At 43.1% G+C, this 19,213-nt stretch overlaps 1 protein-coding gene and 1 non-coding gene across 2 annotated transcripts in view; both read right to left on the reverse strand.

Annotated features, from left to right (window-relative positions):
• Positions 1-19,213, reverse strand: part of GRIP1 (glutamate receptor interacting protein 1) — a 766,103-nt gene that overhangs the window by 738,417 nt on the left and 8,473 nt on the right. The gene's annotated exons all lie outside the window — the stretch shown is intronic.
• Positions 16,464-16,544, reverse strand: MIR9808 (microRNA mir-9808). Its single transcript, NR_128493.1, has one exon. It is a non-coding gene; the product is annotated as a microRNA mir-9808 (primary transcript).

Here is a 19,213-nt window from a genome sequence, read left to right on the forward strand (position 1 = left end):
ACTGGGAAGAATGAGCCATTTTATTCTCTGATTTTTTTTTTTTTTTTTTTTGTCTTTTGTCTTTTTAGGGCCGCACCTGCAGCAACATGGAGGTTCCCAGGCTAGGGGTCTAATCAGAGCTGTAGCCACTGGCCTACGCCACAGCCAGAGCACCACAGGATCCAAGCTGCGTCTGCAACCTACACCACAGCTCACGGCAACGCGAGATCCTTAACTCACTGAGCAGGGCCAGGGATGGAACCCGCAACCTCATGGTTCCTAGCCAGATTTGTTTCTGCTGCACCACAACAGGAACTCTTTTCCCTTAAATTAATTATCAAGCAAACTACTGCTGACCCTGTGTCAAGGGAGAGAGAGGGTAACAGGGAAATGGATGGGAGGGAGAGACAGACAGAATAACAGAAGAAGAAAGAGGTCCTACATCCACTTTTGCTGAGATTTGAGTTAGCAGGAAATTCCAGATCATGCTACTGCTTAGAACCCAAATATGTTAACAAGAAATGCCATGTTACTTGAGAAATTTTTCTTTCTGCTGTGTTACTCTTACAACCTCACATGTCTGTTGCAGGCTGCAGCTTTCCTGTAAGGGCCATCCAAAAGGCTGTGTCCTCTTATCTCGGTTCCCTAAAGGGAAAGGAAGTCCCCTGCCCACCATCTCGGTATGGGGAAGACAAATCCTACAATGGGAAGAGAGCTAATGGAGTGCCTAGCACATGAAGGAATTAGTCTCCAATTTCAACTCACAGTTGTAGCTCCATTAAGAAAAACTGAGGAGTTCCCACTGCAGCTCAGCAGGTTATGAACCCAACTAGTATGATCCGTGAGGGTGCAGGTTCAAGCCCTGGCCTGGCTCAGTGGGTTAAGGATCCAGCGTTGCCATGAGCTGCGCGTGGTGTAGGTCACAGACATGGCTTGGATCTGGCGTTGCTGTGGCTGTGGCATATGCTGGCAGCTACAGCTCTGATTCAATGCCTAGCCTTGGAACTTCCATATGCCGCAGGTGCAGCCCTAAAAAAATAATAATAATAACAAAAGAAAGAAAAGAAAAAGACTGAGGTTGGAGCTCTCTTGTGGATCAGCAGGTTAAGGACCTGGTGTTGTCACTGCCGCAGCTTGGATCACTATGGCACAGTTCAATCCCTAGCCCTGGAACTTCCATGTACCAGTGGGTGTGGCCACAAAAAAGAAAAGACTGAGACAAAGATGCCTGTAGGATAGTGGGGCAGTCCAGACTACTCAGTTTGGAGGCTGGACTTGCACAACTGACACTTCACACCGGATGATCGATCACCAACACCAATCACACAATGGTGACCATGACAGGGAGGCCAGCACTATCAGCACCAGCCAGGGCACAGCCACCAGACCTGCACCAAGTAGAGGGAGACTGCACCCACGCTGGCCGGGCCTGTGCAGTGGACTGCTCATTAGGGGAACATTCACCTAAAACTTGCAACTAACTTCCCAGTTCTGAGATACCCATTTTGACGTGTGAAGCACACCCTGGCCAGGAGGCTGTCTTTACTCAGCTCCCTGGAAGGAAGAGCACTCCCCAGAGAAGAGATGGAGGCAGAGGGGCAGCAGCCATGGAATCATCTGCTGAAAGCAGAAAGAAAGCAAGCTGAGCTCTCTCCACTGCCCTCGGCTTCCCACCTCGGTTCAGCCTCCAAGTCAAAGCCAACACTCTTCACCTCCAGCCCCACTGGAAGAGGCAGGATGCATGCCATATGGTGCAGGGAGCAGGGGCTGTGGAGACAGAGCGCCTCCATGCTCAGCCCTCCCGTCTCCACGGAATCTCATGTGAAAGAGCAAGTATCCAGTCCTCAGAGCTTCTGGTCTACCCAAGATTCCTGACACTCTCGCTAACCAGGCTTTATGCCGTATGACTAACTCTAAACTCTAACAGGACTGAATTTCAGGCTACTTCCAGTAAGGTTGAGCTCTGAGTTTTAAATCTTATGGTTCGTTTACATCGGACATAATAAATTCTGGTACAACTAAAATAGAGAACATCCTGACCTTCACTCAACATCTGAAGCCATCATTGAACTCTTTCCTAATTTTAAATTAAATTGAAAATATCTTCATTTTTCATTCAAACCCAATTTTCAAACACAGTGTAAAAACAGTGCCTAAACTTAAGGGACGCTATCTGAAACATTTCAAAACACAAACCAATTACACAAAATAAATTTATGTGTAAATATGGAACATAATTAAAGTTTACTTAGAATCACAGTAGTGGGATCCTTTACTATAGGAAATAACGCTTGAGTGGAAACTTAAATTCCCTCATCTTACTTTAAAAGAGGAAAGGGGAAAAAAAAACCACACCATTATCCTAAATAGCCATTTTCACAATTTTAATTATATTATTGCACTCTTTATGGCATGCGAAATAAGAAGACTAAAGAATTACTAGGCTGTTAAATTTGCATTTACCTAATCAAATTGACATTGTGTTGGACTTTTTGATCCGTTGATTTTAAGTTTTTATCTATTCGATACACAATTACCATTTACTACAGAAGTATTTTAATGAAAGTAGCATCTTAAAGGCTTTTAAACATATCAGTAAAACCAAAGATGTTTGAGGAGCTCAATAAAACCACAAATTCTGGTAGTTTTAATTAGATCTATTAAATTCCCATCATAGCTTGGACATAAGTTCCTATTTTCCTATTTAAAGAGAGTACTGCAAACATATAATAAATAATGGCAATTAAGTTTTACATTTATTTTTCTAACTTAAAAACCAATATATTTTTATTGTAGAAAATTGGGAACATCGTGAAAAATGTAAAGAAAAAAATCCACAGTCCGATAGCAAGATAACTGTTAATATTTTCATGCACTTCCTTTCCAGCTTTTTTCCATTTATTTTTCACATGGTTGAGGTCAACATACTTGCCATTTAATATCTTACTTTTACACCTAACATTTAAAAAGTCAGCGTTTCCCATGGTATGGAAATGCTCTTTTTAAAAATCATTTGGAGAAAAGGTCTTGTCCATGGCTACGTCCTCTGCACTGAAGCAGCGGCTGGATATTGGCGGAATAAAATAATCCACGAATGATTTATACTATCATTTATCGCCCCATGACCTTAGTTCTGCACATTTAGGTTCTCAATTTTTCACTATCATGGGTAATACCATGCATCTTTGTGCATAAAGATTTTTCAGGATTTAGGATTATTTACTTGGGATCAAATTCCAGAAGTTGAATTACTGGGTCAAGGCTTGTACAAACAACTTTAAGACTTCTGATACCTATCATCAAATTGCTTTCACCAAAGAGGTACCTTTGGAGTATCTATTTTCAGCACTCCTTTTGATCTCATAAGGCAAAAATTTATCTCATAAAGACTTGTAGATCTTTCACTACATATACTATTTCTCCAAATATGTATTAGACATGCATATTTCCTGTTTTCTGAGCTGTCTTGCCATATCATTTACCAATTTACTCAGTCACCCGGTCTGCCCTGCACCAGTAGCCATGTTCTTCCATGCCCTGGATGTTTCCTCTTTCATCTTCTTTTACAAAAAAAACTTGGTTTTCTGTTAACTCTCTTACAGAAATTTCAAAACGTTCACACACAGATATACACACACATTTTAGATAGAATTTTTAAAATACTGTTGCTTATAACACAATGTAATACATTGTAAAAAAATTAGAAAGTATAAACAAAAAGAAAATGAAAGTTACAGATAAGCACTGTTCCTATTTTAATACATATCTTTGCAAATTTTGCTCTATGCTATGCTATTTTACTTATTTATTTATTTATTTTGTCTTTTTGCCTTTTCTTGGGCCGCTCCCGCGGCATATGGAGGTTCTCAGGCTAGGGGTCGAATCGGAGCTGTAGCCGCCGGCCTACACCAGAGCCACGGCAACGTGGGATCCGGAGCCGCGTCTGCAACCTACACCACAGCTCACAGCAACGCCGGATCCTTAACCCACTGAGCAAGGCCAGGGACTGAACCGCAACCTCATGGTTCCTAGTCGGATTCATTAACCACTGCACCATGACAGGAACTCCTGCTATGCCATTTTAAAAAGAATGTATGTGGGATCATATTGCACGTTGCCTTGTAGTGTTTTTTTTTTACTTAACTCTATTTCATTTAAACAATTTGCCATATGATCAAACTGCCCTTCATGATATTTTTTTTTTACCTTTTTTTGGTCGCCCTGTGGCTTATGTGGTTCCCAGGTCAGGGATCAGATCCAAGCCACAGTTGTGAGCTATGTGGCAACACGGGATCCTGTAAACCCATGGTGCTGGACCGGGGATTGAACCTGAGTCCTGGTGCTGCAGAGACGCCATGGATGCCCCTGCACCACAGCATGAACTCCCCTTCGTGGGAACACTGTGATATGATAGTTATGAGGATGGACTTTAGAGGCATACAGGTATGAGTTCGAATCTTGCCTCCAAAATCTTCATTACAAGACTTAGCGTCTTTAAGTCCTATGCTCATTGGTAAAATGAAGGTGATAATACCCATTTATATAGACTGTTGTTTGAACTGGATAATATATACTATACAGGGATTTAACAGCATAGTGATAACATGCTTCATATGCATTTATCAAATCAATGAAGGATCAATTAAAAAGTTGTTTTAATTTCCATTTCTTTGCTTTTTTCATATATTTGGATTTGTGCTTGTGTGTGTGTGAGGGTGTGACGTGTGCGATGCCAAATCTTCACATCTTTTTCATATTTCTACTGCAGTACTTTTCTCCCTTATTGCTTTGAATTCATTTACTCATTGATTCACTTACTCATCTGACCATGACTTATTAAAAGTTACTATGGGCTTATTTTATTAAGGATAATAAATGTTTGTCTTTTATGTTGCAAATGTTCTTCCTAGTTTACAACTTGCCTTTTCCTTTTGTTTATGGTAGTTTTTGATGTAAAGAAATATTAAATTTTCATGCACTTATTCTATTTCTTATTTTTTGTAACATGCTGAGAAATTCCTTCTCTAAGGGGATCCATTATTATTTGGAGTGAAAAGCTCTGCTTAAAAAAAAAAAAAAGTCTGAGGACTGAAAAGAAGAAAAACAAAAGAACTGGTTTGATGAAGAAGCACTTTTATAAAACGTACATCTTATACTACAATTTGTTTTTCAAGAGGAGGCCTAGCTTATTCCTATTTGTTTCCAGCATCTAGCACAGCATATGACACATAGTAGGTTCTCGACGAAAGCCAATTTGCTCAATTAGAGAGAACAGAGCAACCAGGAAGGGCAAACTCAGTAACCAAACAACGGAATTCAGAGGAAAGAATCTAATTAGAGTGACACTATGGTACTACAGAGAAAACATCAAGAAATTTCAAAATCAAACATCTATGGCACTGATGTTCTTCTTCTGTTGTTAAGGGGATAACATCTGCTCTTAACATTCTTTCAAGCCCCAAATATCACTCCTACTCTCTGTGGCAGTGCTTCTCTGAGTGTGCTCTGAACTGCATTACCCTCCAAGATGCTCCAACAGTAAGAGTCCTGTGATCGAATAAATGTGGAGACCACTTCACACTGCTTTACCCTTTCTCAATGCACCCACATACCAGAGGCACAATGAACTTCTGCATAAATAAACCTCTGAGAACTTCAGCAGGTACTCTTTTCAGAGATAGAGAGTTCAGAGTTTGTCTGGGGTTCCTAGACAGAAGGAAGGAACCAGGGAAATGATAAGTCTCCGTGAAAAACTAAAATCAGTATTTAGGCAGATCCTGGACAAAGTATACACTTGGGACACAGAAAAAGCCCAATGATGGAGGAGACACAGACCAGGCAGGAGGCACTCAAGGATGTTGGCAGAACTTAGGCTATGTGATGGAGTAGGCAAGAAGTAAACATCAGCATCCTGGAAAAGCATTCAGCAGCAACCAGGAACAGGAAAAGCAGGGACCCAGGCAGAGCCTGAAGATGGAACAGAGGGACTTGACGGCCGTGTCAAGCCCAACCAGGAGCTGGGCTGGACCACAACATGCACTGAGACCCCTATGCACGCCCATCATGTGCTTCCCAGACAGCCTAGCTCTTCAACACTCATTTACTGAGGGCAGGGCCGTGCACTTTGCAGAGGGATTTTTGAAAATTCTCCACTTGATGACCTGTCCACTATGGTACAAGGAGTTACGTGGGAAGGCATGGCTTACAACTAGCACCATTGTTCCTGATTTATTTCAGTGATGTGCAGCATCCATCTAGACGTGTACCCTGACATCCCAACCCCACTGTAATGGGACAGGGTACCAAGTGGAAAGGGCCACCAGTGCTGACTTGAAGAGCAAATCAAGTTCTCTCAGGCAGGGTTCCCTTGGGAGACTCAGAACCAAGCTAGACAGTGAACAGAGTGGGGTCAGAGAGGTACACCTAGTTGTCAGTGGAATGGGAAGCCAGGCAGCTTTTAGTGGCTATAAATAATACAAGGTTCCAGTGGCAGAAGGGATCTGGGCTGGCAGAAGAATCCCCCCAGATTCCAGGTCTGGTTTGCCACAGTCTTGTCAGAGAGCAGCTCTGCTGGGTTTTTTGCTTTGTTTTGCTTTGCACTTGTATTCTGTACACGCCTTTAACTGAAGGGTTGAAACAGAATTGAAGTCATCACATCTTTGCAAGTTCTCTACACTGAAGGATAACAGTTTACTTGGTATGTTTAGGGTTTTTGTCTTGGTTTAGCGTGTCTTGAAAGTCTTGCATTGAACAAAGCTTTTCTTCAAATGAAGTCATTGGCAGGAAGAGAACTAGAAAATTGTGATTCAAGAGCTTGATGTCAGGCCGAACCCCAAATCAGCAACAAAATACACAGAGGCATGTGGTTTTAAAATCAGTCCTTTTATCCAGATATGTATAATTCTATAACAAGCTTCAGGGCCTTGAATCTGGCACAAATTAGCCTAGAAACATCTCTAGGTTATATCCATATTTACATTTTCAAATATTTTTTCTTTTTGTCTTTTGTCTTTTTAGGGCCACAGCCACGGCATATGGAGGTTCCCAGGCTAGGGGTCTAATCGGAGCTGTAGCCGCTAGCCTAGGCCACAACCACAGCAATGCCAGATCCTTAACCCACTGTGTGAGGCCAGGGATAGAACCCACAACCTCATGGTTCCTAGTAGGATTCATTTCTGCTGTGCCAAGATGGGAAATACTACATTTTCAAATATTTTTAACCTGTTTTTAGTTACCGAATATCTCTTTTAACGGGAGAAATTTGTGAACAGCTCCTCATAAGACACAGAGGCCTCCAAACATCCTGGAACCCACCTTGAAAAACAACCCTCAGGTAACTGCATCACCCACCAGAACACAAAAACGTGGATTTGTCTTGTATAGGATCATGTAATTAGTACACTCCTCTAGATTGTACTGACAGGTATTTTTACAGCTACTTTTAAAATCCGCTACAACATTGCAGGGTAACTGTTGTTATGGTCCTTTTACAAAAAAAAAAAAAAAAAGAAAAAAAAAATTGAGAGGCAAATAATTTGTCCACAGAGCCAGTCAGTGTTAGGAGTTAGTATTCAAATTCAATTCTGGCTCAAAAAGTCCACATCTCTAAATATCCTGCAGTATAATCACTTTTCCTAAATTGTTTTCCCATTGTGAAAAGTAAAGTTTTGATCACTGCATGTTTTTTTTTTTTTCCTCATCTATTGCATCCATCCCAAATCTAACTGACCTGATGAGGAATGCGTGCAAGGGCTCTGATTCATTCAAGAGTCTTCAGTCTACAGGAGGAGTAGGGGCTTAGATTAATCAATCAACCAGTGACTACCAAACGCCTGAGACGCCTTGTGCCAGGCATTACATAAAAACATAGGGAAGTAATAGAATTGATCATTATTCTGATATTCCAATGTTGGGGGACCAGGGGGAAACCAAGCAAATAGCTCGGGAATTTAGAAAGATAGAGTAAGGATATTGTAAGGATAAATAATCACTGATGCACAAGCAAATGACAGATTACATGTAGTAGGAGCCTGGGAAAATTACTCGTTAAAGAGGTGCTTTGGGGTGGGTGGCGGGGGGGGGATGGGGGGGGATGCTTGCATTAAATCAGTTTTCTTAACCTAAGTATGATTCATGGTTATGCTGAAATTGAGATTATCCACCATGCAATCAACTGTATCTAAGAAAAAATGATGTACTAGTTAGGAGTGCATGCACATATGAATCACAGCCTTCGAAGGAAGAATAATGCTATATAATAACATTATAGATGTTTTCCTAAAAATACGTAAACATTCCCTAATAGGTTTACCATATAACTATGTAGCCCTTTGGTTTCAAGTAATAAGCAAGGAAATTGATTTAGTACTACTTCCTGTGCTCCATATTAAGAAAAAAAAACAAATGACATAATAAATTATTCAATTAAAGGCCTTTTTTTTTTTTCACTCCATTGGAGTACAATGAATTAACTTAGAAAAATTAGGGCAAAATAGACTAATCTTCATTTTACTGGCATGTTCGTATATACTTGGTAAGACCAACTGGGCTTATCCAGGGCCAGAAGGAGGCTGATAGAAAGCTACCGCCTTTACTGCCCTTCCATAAAACAAGAAAGGAAAAAAAAAAAGTATAGACAGGGAAATGTGTAAACTATTCAGATTTGTTTTTTTAAAAAAACACCTTGCCCTTGGCACAACATCTTCGAATGCCACATATAACAAAAACAAAAATTACTTCTTCACTTAAAGCAACGGCATGATATCACCCCACGATATGTCCTGGTCCGAGGTGGCGAGATACTCCACTCTTGCCTTGGACACGGTTTCTGCCTCTGGAAACCATGAGCAGAGGCTTGTTTCTTTCCCACCATGATTTTTCGTAATGCCAGCTCACGCTGTCCCATTCATTCAGTTCACAAATACACAATGTCTACACCATGCCTTGCCCCGTGGCAGGGAGGGTGGACACAAAGCAGACTGTGACATGGCTGCGGACACAACAATCATATTTCAGAAAGTCAGGAACGCAAGATTTTCACTGTAAAACATTCCCCTGTCATTTTTCTGCTTTACAACACCAACGAGGTCATCAAGAGAGGTATATTCCAGCAGAAAATAGTTGTAGCTTTATGATGTTAAAGAACGCTTTTCAAGGCCCTGCCCATGGCTTGCCAGGATGCAAGGGAACCTCTCTACTCGTCTGCTATCTTCCTCTCTTGGGGCTGAAGTAGTCTCTGCAGGTCCCCAGTTCTTTTTCACCCTCAAAGGGGAGGCCAGGAATGATATGGTACTAGTGACTCCTGGTTCTCCCTCCAGGGGACCCAAGCTGCTTAAAGTTCGGAGGGAAACCCTGAAAGCAATGGGAAATGTAAATGTGAACATAGCCACTCCATCATCTGAAAACTCTCTCTCTTGCTTTCTTAGTGCCACTCCCCTGGAACCTCAATTCATTCAACGGGTATTTACTGAGCACCTATTATGAGCCAAGCGCTCTTCCATCTGCTAAGGACAAAGTATTAACAATAGAGATAAGATTCCTGCCTTCGTGGAGCCTCCCTTAATAATAAGCAACAGGCATATACAACATCCATATACATAAGTAAAAGAAACTGTATGTCCTAGGGTGCAATGGAAAAAAATGAAAGCAAGAGGGAGAGAGGGAAGAAGTATTGGGGAGGCTGCAATTTTAAATAAGGTAGTGAAGGATAGCCTCACTGAGAAAGTGACATTTACGCCAAGACTTGAAGACGGGTGAGAGAGGCAAGTGCATAGAGAGACACTGAGACAGGAGCAAACTGGGTGTTTCCAAGGCCAGGATGCCGGGAGTAGAGCAAGGGGTGGGGTGGGCGGCAAGTGTGGGGAAATGAGGACAAGGAGGTGGCAGGAAGCCTGACTGGGGGAGGGCCTTAAACTTTGCCTTTTACTCTCAGCAAGACACAGAAGTGTTTTGAGCACATCTTAGGTATTTTAAAAGGGTCACTATGGCTGTGCTGCAGAAAATAGTTGTCAGAAGACAAGGGGACAAAGAGAAAACCCAGCTGGGAGGAGAATGCAACAATCCTGGTAAATACAGATGACAGTGGCTGGAACGCGTTAGACATGGCAGAGGTAGATGACCAGATTCAATGATCAACTACAGGAGTTCCCACCATGGCTCAGTGGTTAACAAATCCGACTAGGAACCATGAGGTTGCGGGTTCGGTCCCTGGCCTTGCTCAGCAGGTTAAGGATCTGGCGTTGCTGTGAGCTGTGGTGTAGGTCGCAGAAGCGGCTCAGATCCAGCATGGCTGTGGCTGTGGCTACAGCTCCGATTGGACCCCTAGCCTGGGAACCTCCATATGCCGCAGGTGTGGCCCTAAAAAGACAAAAAAAAAGATCAACTACAATGATCAGATTCTCAATATATTCCATGTTTTCTGAAAGACTGGATGTGGAGTATGAGAGAAACAGAGGATCCCAGGAAGATACTTGACATGATCAAGGAGTGGGGTGAGTGCACCACTTACAAACCTGGGGAATACAAGAAAGGAACGTGTTTGAAGGACAAAAACAGGAGCTTGATTCAGACATGTCAGGTAAGCTGCCTACCGGTTAACTGTTCACATGAAGATGCTGAAAGTCCTATGAACAGGGAAGCCCAGCCTTCAGGAAAAGGAGCAGCTTGGAGATACAAAATTAGGAAGTATCACATGTTGATGAGACTAAAGGAGAGCATGAAAGAAGAGGAGGCACAAAGACCAAATGCTTGGGGACATAAGGAGAAACCCCCAAAAGAGACCCAGAGGAAGCAGCCAGTGAGGAAGGAAGAAGTAGGACAATGTGAGAGCCTCGAGGCCAAGTGGACAAAGTCTTTCCAGAAGGAAAGTAGTTAATTATCTCAAATGCTCCTGACTAGTCAGGTAACACGTGATTGAGAATTAGCCGGTAGGTTTAACAACATGGTGGGGGTCACCGATCATCTTGGTAGAAGGAGACAGACCAGCACACAAACACTGGACTGGACTAGGTTCAAGAGTGAATAAGAGAACTATCAAAGAGTGACTACAGAAAAATCTCTGAAGGGATGCTGCCATTAAGAGCAGAAAAGTGGAGTGGTAACTAGAGGGAGTGGGAGTCAAGAGAGGATTGCTTTTTAAAGTAGGTGAAATAGGAGCTCCCATCGTGGCTCAGTGGTTAACGAATCCGACTAGGAACCATGAGGTTGAGGGTTCGATCCCTGGACTCACTCAGTGGGTTAAGGATCCGGCATTGCTGTGAGCTGTGGTGTAGGTCGCAGACGCAGCTCGGATCCCAAGTTGCTGTGGCTCTGGCATAGGTCAGCAGCTACAGCTCTGACTCAACCTCTAGCCTGGGAACCTCCATATGCCGTGGGTGCAGCCCAAGAAAAGACAAAAAGACAGAAAAATAAAATAAAGTAGTGAAATACCATCACGGTTGAATGGCAAAGAATGCTAGAGGGACAGGAAATACACTGGAGCCACATCCCAGCGGGAGCACTAGAGAGAATGGGATCTGGTGCACAAGTGGAAGGCTGGCCTTGAATCAGAGCACTCAGGTCCACCACAGTAGCAGGCGTGAAGACAGATGACATGGACACAGATGCAAGAAGTTCTCTTTTGACTGCTTCTATTTCCTAAGTGAAAGAAGAAGCAACGTCTCTAACAAAGAGTCAGAATGGGAGCAGAGGAGGTGAAGATTTGAAGAGGGAGGAGAGAGTAGGAGCTATCAGTCATCTAGGAGAGTGGAGGCATCAATGAATGGACCAAGGAAATGTAGCTGGATAATCCAGTAGCGCTAAAGGCCCATTTGAGAGTAGCAACCTTGACAATAAAGTGAAACCAGAAAGCCTGGCTGAGTGTTTTTCTCCAACCATATTTAACTGCATAGGCAAAAATCACAGTGGTAGAGAGTTGGGTCTGACCAGGTGTTCCAAGTGAGTCCTACCGCATGAAAGAGGGAAGAAGACATTAAGAGTATACCGAAGAAGGTCCCCTCGTGGCTCAGCGGAAACGCATCTGACTAGCATCCACGAGGACACAGGTTCAATCCCTGGCCTTGCTCAGTGGGTTAAGGATCCGGCATTGCCATGAGCTGTGGTATAGGTCAGAGACGCAGCTCATATCCCATTTTTGCTGTGGCTGTGGTGTAGTCCATTAGCTACAGCTCTGATTTGACCCCCTAGCCTGGAAACCTCCATATATACCCCCCACAAAAAAAAGAGACAACAAAAAAAGAATATACCCAAGAGACTGATTATATGAGATATGAAGGACCTGAAGTTGGGGAGAAGGGAAATGAGGAGGTGAGAGGGGTATAGAATAGCAAAAAGCAGCTAGGTTCAGTGGGTTTTAAGTCTGAGTGGGATTGAAGGATTATTGGAGTCAGGATCGCAGAGGCTGAGTTAGAAGGCTAGGTACTGACTGGAGAGCAGGATTCCTGAGATCTGACTAAGTGGGAAGCGGGGGCACATTGGCAAGGACAAGGCTGAGGGCAGCAGTTCTCAAACACACTGGTCTCAGGATGGCTTTACAACATTCTCGGTTTGGTTTGGTTTGGGGGGCTGCACCCGTGGCATGTAAAAGTTCCTGGGCCTGGGATTGAACCTGCACCACAGCGGTAATCAGAGTCAGAGAAGCGACAATGCTGGATTCTTAATCCACTGAGCCACAAGGGAACTCCACAACTTTCTTAAAAATTAGTCAGCACTCCAAAAAGTTTGTGGTTATGTGGGTTAGGCCTATTTATATTTACCACATTAAAATTAAAACAGAAAAAAATTTAAACATAAGAATACACAAGTATACATACCTTTCCATTAGCTGCCAAAATGAAGACATTCATTGCATCTAACCTCTGAAAACTATACTGTGCGCTGAGAATTAAAGTGGAAAAGGCAGGAATTGCTGTTGTGGCTCAGCAGGTTACGAACCCAACTAGCATCCATGAGGATGCAAGCTCCATCCCCGGCCTCACTCCGTAAGTGAAGGATCCAGCGTTGCCATGAGCGTGGTGTAGGTCACAGACATGGCTTAGATCCTGCATTGCTGTGGCTCTGGTGGAGACCAGCAGCTGCAGCTCCATTTCAACCCCAAGCCTGGGACCTTCCATAGGCCGCAGGAGTGGCCCTAAAAAGCAAAAAAGATAACGTTCAAAAGGCAATTAATGTCTGAATGTTGTTATGGAAATGAGACACCCTCTGAAAGCATATTAGGGAGTCCCAGAGGCCCCCAGACCTCACTACCTGTCTAGGCTGTGGCCATGTGGAGCTATAACAATTGAAAAAAGAGGACAGAGGATAGAGAACTGAAGAAACCGAGGGACAGTTTTTATGGGTATTTAAAATCACACGAATTATGGCAGAGGTAGAACTAGAACAAGTAATCGTGTGGCAGAGTTAAAATGGTCAAAGGGAGTTTCTGTTGTGGCTCAGTGGTTAACAAACCCAACTGGTATCCATGAGGATGTGGGTTCGATCCCTGGCCCCACTCAGTGGGTTAAGGATCCAGCGTTGCCGTGAGCTGTGGTGCAGGTCACAGACGTGGCTCAGATCCTGTATTGCTGTGGCTGAGGTGTTTGCTGGCAGCTACAGCTCCAATTGGACCCCTAGCCTGAGAACCTCCATATGCCACAGAGGCAGCCCTAAAAACACAAAAGACAAAACAAATAAAAAAATTAAAAATAAAATGGTCAAAGACTGCAGGAAGTGACTGCAACTGGAGAAACTGTGGTTTGGGTGGTCTGATGGCATGAGAGTCAAAATTCGGAATTTTTAGGAAGGAGGGAAGAACAGTCTGGAAGTAGTGAAGACAGCCTTCTCCAGAGGTGTGTGAGAGAAAACGGCCACCACCTGAGACAGCACAGAGGCCGTAATGAGCATGTCAGCTTCTGCTCAAAAGGGGGGCCTTCCAGACTCTGAAAGATAAAATGTATAGGAACACTATCTAAACCGCTGATTCATCTCCTGTGCCTGCCCGTTATGGACGGAATATTTGTATCTCTGCATCCCTCTCAACCCCCAGGAGCCCCTCGCCCTCAGTGTGACTGTACCTGAGATGGGGCTCCCAAGGAGTCTTTAAGGTTAAAGGAGATCCTAAAAGGGGGGTCGTGATCCCACAGGATGCGTGTCCCTAGAGAGGACACAGTAGAGCTCGCTCCACCCCCCACTCCCCCAGGACCTCACGCTCGCTCCCAGGGAAGGTGGCAAGTGACAAGCCAGTGAGAAGGCAGCCAGGGCCACCCCAGAGGACAGCCCTCACCAGAATCACCCCTGCTGATACCAGGATCAAGGACTCCCGGCCTCCGGAACTGTAAGAACATACATTTCTGTCCCCAGCCTGAGTACGTGGTTATGGCAACCCAAGCAGATGAAGACACAGCCCTCCCTCCTTTTGCAGTTTGAGCAATAGGGGCTAGGAGGGTACGGCTTTGAGTAAATGCAGTCACTGAACGCAGAGCCCAGATCACACTTGATAATTTTTTATGATGTTGGTGAAAAAACTAGGACTGCTCTTGTGTGTGTGTGTGTGTGTGTGTGTGTGTGTGTGTGTGTGTGTGTGCGTGTGTGTCTGTTTGTTGGCATTCCAGCTCACTAGAAAGCCAGATGAGGCACTTCCTTAGTTGATACAGCACTACAGGTGTCTGATTCTAGCCTGGCAAAGTTTTTTTTTTTTTTTTTTTAGGGCCACTCCCATGGCATACAGAGGTTCCCATAGGAGCTGTAGCCGCTGGCCTACGCCAGAGCCAGCCACAGCAACGCAGGATCCCGGCCGCATCTGCAACCTACACCACAGCTCACGGCAACACGGGATCCTTAATCCACTGAGTGAGGCCAGGGCTTGAACCTGCAACCTCATGGTTCCTAGTCGAATTCGTTAACCATGGAGCCAAAACGGGAACTCTATAGCCTGGCAAATTTTCATCCTCCTAACTAAAATTATAGGCGGGAAAGGGAAATAGTAACAAAGAAACTAAATTTACATTCCCTTGTTCAAGGTTTTCATTTAATGAAAATGTGCTCTGCACATTACTGGAAAAGTACATATTTAAAAACAAACACTCAAATTCATCTGAAAAATCTAATTTCTTTTTTTTTTTTTTTTTTTTTTGTCTTTTTTTTTCATCTTCTCGAGGGCTGCACCCACGGCATATGGAGATTTCAGGCTAGGGGTCCAATCGGAGCTGTAGCTGCCGGCCTATGCCAGAGCCACAGCAACGCCAGATCCGAGCAGTGTCTGAGACCTTCACCACAGCTCAAGGCAATGCCAGATCCTTGACCCACTGAACAAGGCCAGGAATTGAACCCGCAACCTCATGGTTCCTAGTCGGATTCGCTAACCACTGAGCCACAACGGGAACTCCTGAAAAATCTAATTTTAAATGCCACTCTTTTGTAATCAACAATCCTGAGAACTAAGAGGACAAGGGAGAGATCCTTATGATGATCTAAGTTGAGGATATTAGTGTACTCATCCCAGTCTTTTTCTATAGAACTTATAAATATTGGTAACAAGAGGAACACTTGAAATCAGAAGGTATCAGGAGGAAACCTATTTACAGATTAAATACTAGAATACACAAACAAAAAAAACTACTTTATTATCTGAAGTTTACTCATGTTATTTTCCACTGTTTTATTTTTTAACGTGCTAATAGGTGAAACCTACTTTCATCATATTTTTCTCAAATAATGAGAAAGTTATATACCTAAAAAAGATATAAACTTTAGTAATTTATGCTGTGCAACTCCATTAAATTTTCATATTGTCTGTTACATTCAACAACTGTGAAGGCTAAAGAAATAAACACATCACCAATAAAAATTTCTATTTCTTAATTCTAATATCAATTCATACAAAAAGTGTTGAGTATAGCTGGTGATCTCTTCTAAACATCTTTATTCAAAAACGTAAACCTTTAAAATACATCAATATCTAGGGAGTTCCTTGGTGGCACAGCAGGTTAAGAATTAGGTTACTGCTGTGGCACAGGTTAGATCTCTGGCCTGGGGACTTCTGCATGCTGTGGGCATGGACAATAAATAAATTCATTTAATTAAAATAAAAAATACATCAATGTCTAATAGAAAGCATACACTGCAATCACATAGCCAACCACGCAAAGAAGAAATATGTCATTTCTCATGTTCACACATTTGCTGACAAACTACAAAGCGCAGATTTCTAATAAAAGTATTAAATGAGAAAGATCTGTGTAACAAGTAAACCAGGAGAAGGTATTGGTCAAAATTACTTGTCAGCTTCAAGCTGTGTTATTTCTGGGTTGTTCAACAGTTCTCTACTTCTTTCTTCCTGATGTTCAGATCTAAGGGAAAGGTCCCCATCTCATGATGATAGGACTCTTCCCTTATATCATGTATTCAATCATCTGACCCCTAAACCTTCCAAGTTTTCAAGTCATTTAAGCCATTCTAGATCTCTGGGACAGCAAAGAAAGAAGAAAAAGGAAGGGAGGGGCAGATAGAAGATCAGGTGTAAGTATCCGACACCCTGCAAGGAGTCAAAACTTGTTGACAGGTACAAAAGGAGAGGAAGACTAACACCTGCATAGTCTTAAGGACATTAGTGAACATTCTGACCAAAGATCATTCCAGCAGGAAGGTCCCTTAGCGGGCACAGGCAGAATTCAAGGTGGCACTGGAACAATACAGTGGCAGTATCTACAGAAGGTACCATAAGACAGGTAGGGATGATGGCATCTCCCAAGATCCCACAAAGTCCATCATGATTCATGGAAAACTGCTGTGTTCCCTGGGTGCCAGGAGGAATACAGAAATGCTGGCAGTAGCGGAATCTAGAAAAGACATGGGTTTTGGAAAAAGTCACAGACTGTAAGTTCTTACAACCAGATTCAATAGCAAGGTCCAGGAAGCCCAAATCAGCTGCCAGGATGACATTCAAAGACCAAATGGGAACAGTCTCATTTCAGTGGATACCAGGGCATGATGCCCAGTCACCAGTATGCCAACTCCAGAGCACTGGATGCAGTGAGGGTTACACAATGAGTAAAATGCCCTTCACCCAGAGCCATGAGGATACAAAGCTTTCCCGTTCACCTGAATGTTATCTTGGAAACGGAATGAGGGAAGGAAAACCCTTGAGAAATGAGAGAAATCATCAAAGAGTCTTTAAACTGGAGACCAGTGTGTGCTTAGTGGACAAGATCAGGTGTTCTCCATCTTCAGTGGGAATGGGATCTTGAAGGCAAGGTGAAAGCAGCTACAGAAAATAAATTACATTTCCTGTGTATATTTCAAAAGTAATATGTCCACTTTTACACTCATAAGCACCCATCGTTCTGAACACTGCTTCCCAACCCCAGCTGCATAAACACATTCTAAACCAGTACTATTCAAAGTGTGGTCTGTGGTCAGTGCCCGTCAGGAAATGGTTTATTATCTGTCCATGGTTAGATGAATACAGAAAATGAAGATAGGTGTTTAGAAACCCCTACAGCAATTTGCCATTGCTCCAACATCTAAGCCTGTGATGAACAAGCTCATCTCATTGAACAGGACATAGACAAGTACAGGTGTGGTCAGACTCAGGTGGGTAGTTTCACATGGTACAGACCACGTATCAGTCTGCAGTGGGGGACAAACAGCTCTCCCCTGCGAGTGGTCTAAGTACTAACGATCGGCACGCTACCTAATTCTACCATCAAGTGCACTGCCAATACCAGGGTAATTTGTATTTAGGATGGCAACAGTGCAAAACAAGAATGCAGGACCTCATAAGCAAATGACATGTTTGTGTCCAGGAAAGACCAGGTGACAAGAGACTGTTAGGACCAATGTTCCAGAGGAGTTCAACCAGAGAAAATGACAGTACCACTCCCAGCAGCAAGTCCCACATTCATCCTGCGAGAGGGAAATTTCCTTTCAGGCAAATGATAGCAAGTCGCATGAAGCAAATGTTGTTCATTTGAAAGTTATTGACTTCTTTTCTTATAGCTGTGTTTATATTTCACACGTAAAGTCTGTTTTGGTTTTATGGTTGTATGAAAGCTATTAGGAGCTTACACCTAGTTTTACATCAGTACATATGCAAGTAACATAATTGAAATAAAGTCAGCAATGGAGATCTGCAGGAATTTTTTTTTCTCCATTAAAAAGGCTCCATATGATTTCTTTTTTTTTTTTTTTTTTTTTTTTTTTTTTTTTTGGTTTTGAGGGCTGCACCTGCAGCATATGGAGGTTCCCAGGCTAGGGGTCTAATCTGAGATACAGGTGCCAGCCAAAGCCACAGCCACAGCCACACCAGATCTGAGCCGTGTCTTCGACCTACACCACAGCTCATGGCAATGCCGGATCCTTAACCCATGGAGCAAGACCAGGGATCGAGCCCTCAACCTCACGGTTCCTAGTTGGATTCGTTTCCACTGCGCCACAACAGGAATTCCACCATACGATTTCAATTTGAGAAGTAATAGTGTCTTGGACATTGAGTTGAGGTCTGAAACTTGGACTGGAGAGAAGCAGAAGCTGAAGCTGGAGCAGTGGCAAGGTGTACTCAGCCTGTGAGCTGAACTTTTCCAAACTCAGCAGGGAAAGAGGCTGCCTTGAAGAATTGTGCAGCCTGTACGTATTGCAATTTAGTTACATCATTTGAGTTATTTTGTTATAAATGAGAGCCTAAGGGGGAAACCTCATAACACACTCGAACTTCATTTGAGAAGGCAAAGAATTAAGATGTTTTTAATGAACGCTTCCATTTTATGAAATACATGTTACACAAATAACACCTCCATCCAGAAATGGCCAGCTAACAGAGGCACTCACTTTAAGAATCTCAGTCTTTCAACAACTTCTTCCCTTTATGTAACCATGTAGCAAGAACAGCTTTCACCCCATAGCAACTTTAGGAGGTCAGTATCAAGAATCATCATTCCTTTCCCATGACAAAATAGAGGTTCCGAGGGGCAGACTGTGCCTAGACCAAATAATCAAGAACATGGCCAAGAGAGGACTTTAACTTCACTTTTCTAATTTCTGAGCCCAGTATAAGAAAAGAGGACTTTAACTTCACTTTTCTAATTTCTGAGCCCAGTATAAGAAGTATTTTAAAACTTAGAGCTTCCCGTCATGGCTCAGTGGTTAATAAATCCAACTAGGAACCATGAGGTTGCGGGTTCGATCCCTGGCCTCACTCAGTGGGCTAAGGATCTGGCATTGCTGTGAGCTGTGGAGTAGGTTGCAGACTCGGCTCGGATCCCTG

The sequence above is a fragment of the Sus scrofa genome, chromosome 5, assembly GCF_054392235.1.
Source record: "Sus scrofa isolate SSC_HxYL_T2T_F1_AM1 chromosome 5, Sscrofa_HxYL_maternal_Yorkshire_Landrace_v2.0, whole genome shotgun sequence".
NCBI lineage: Eukaryota > Metazoa > Chordata > Mammalia > Artiodactyla > Suidae > Sus > Sus scrofa.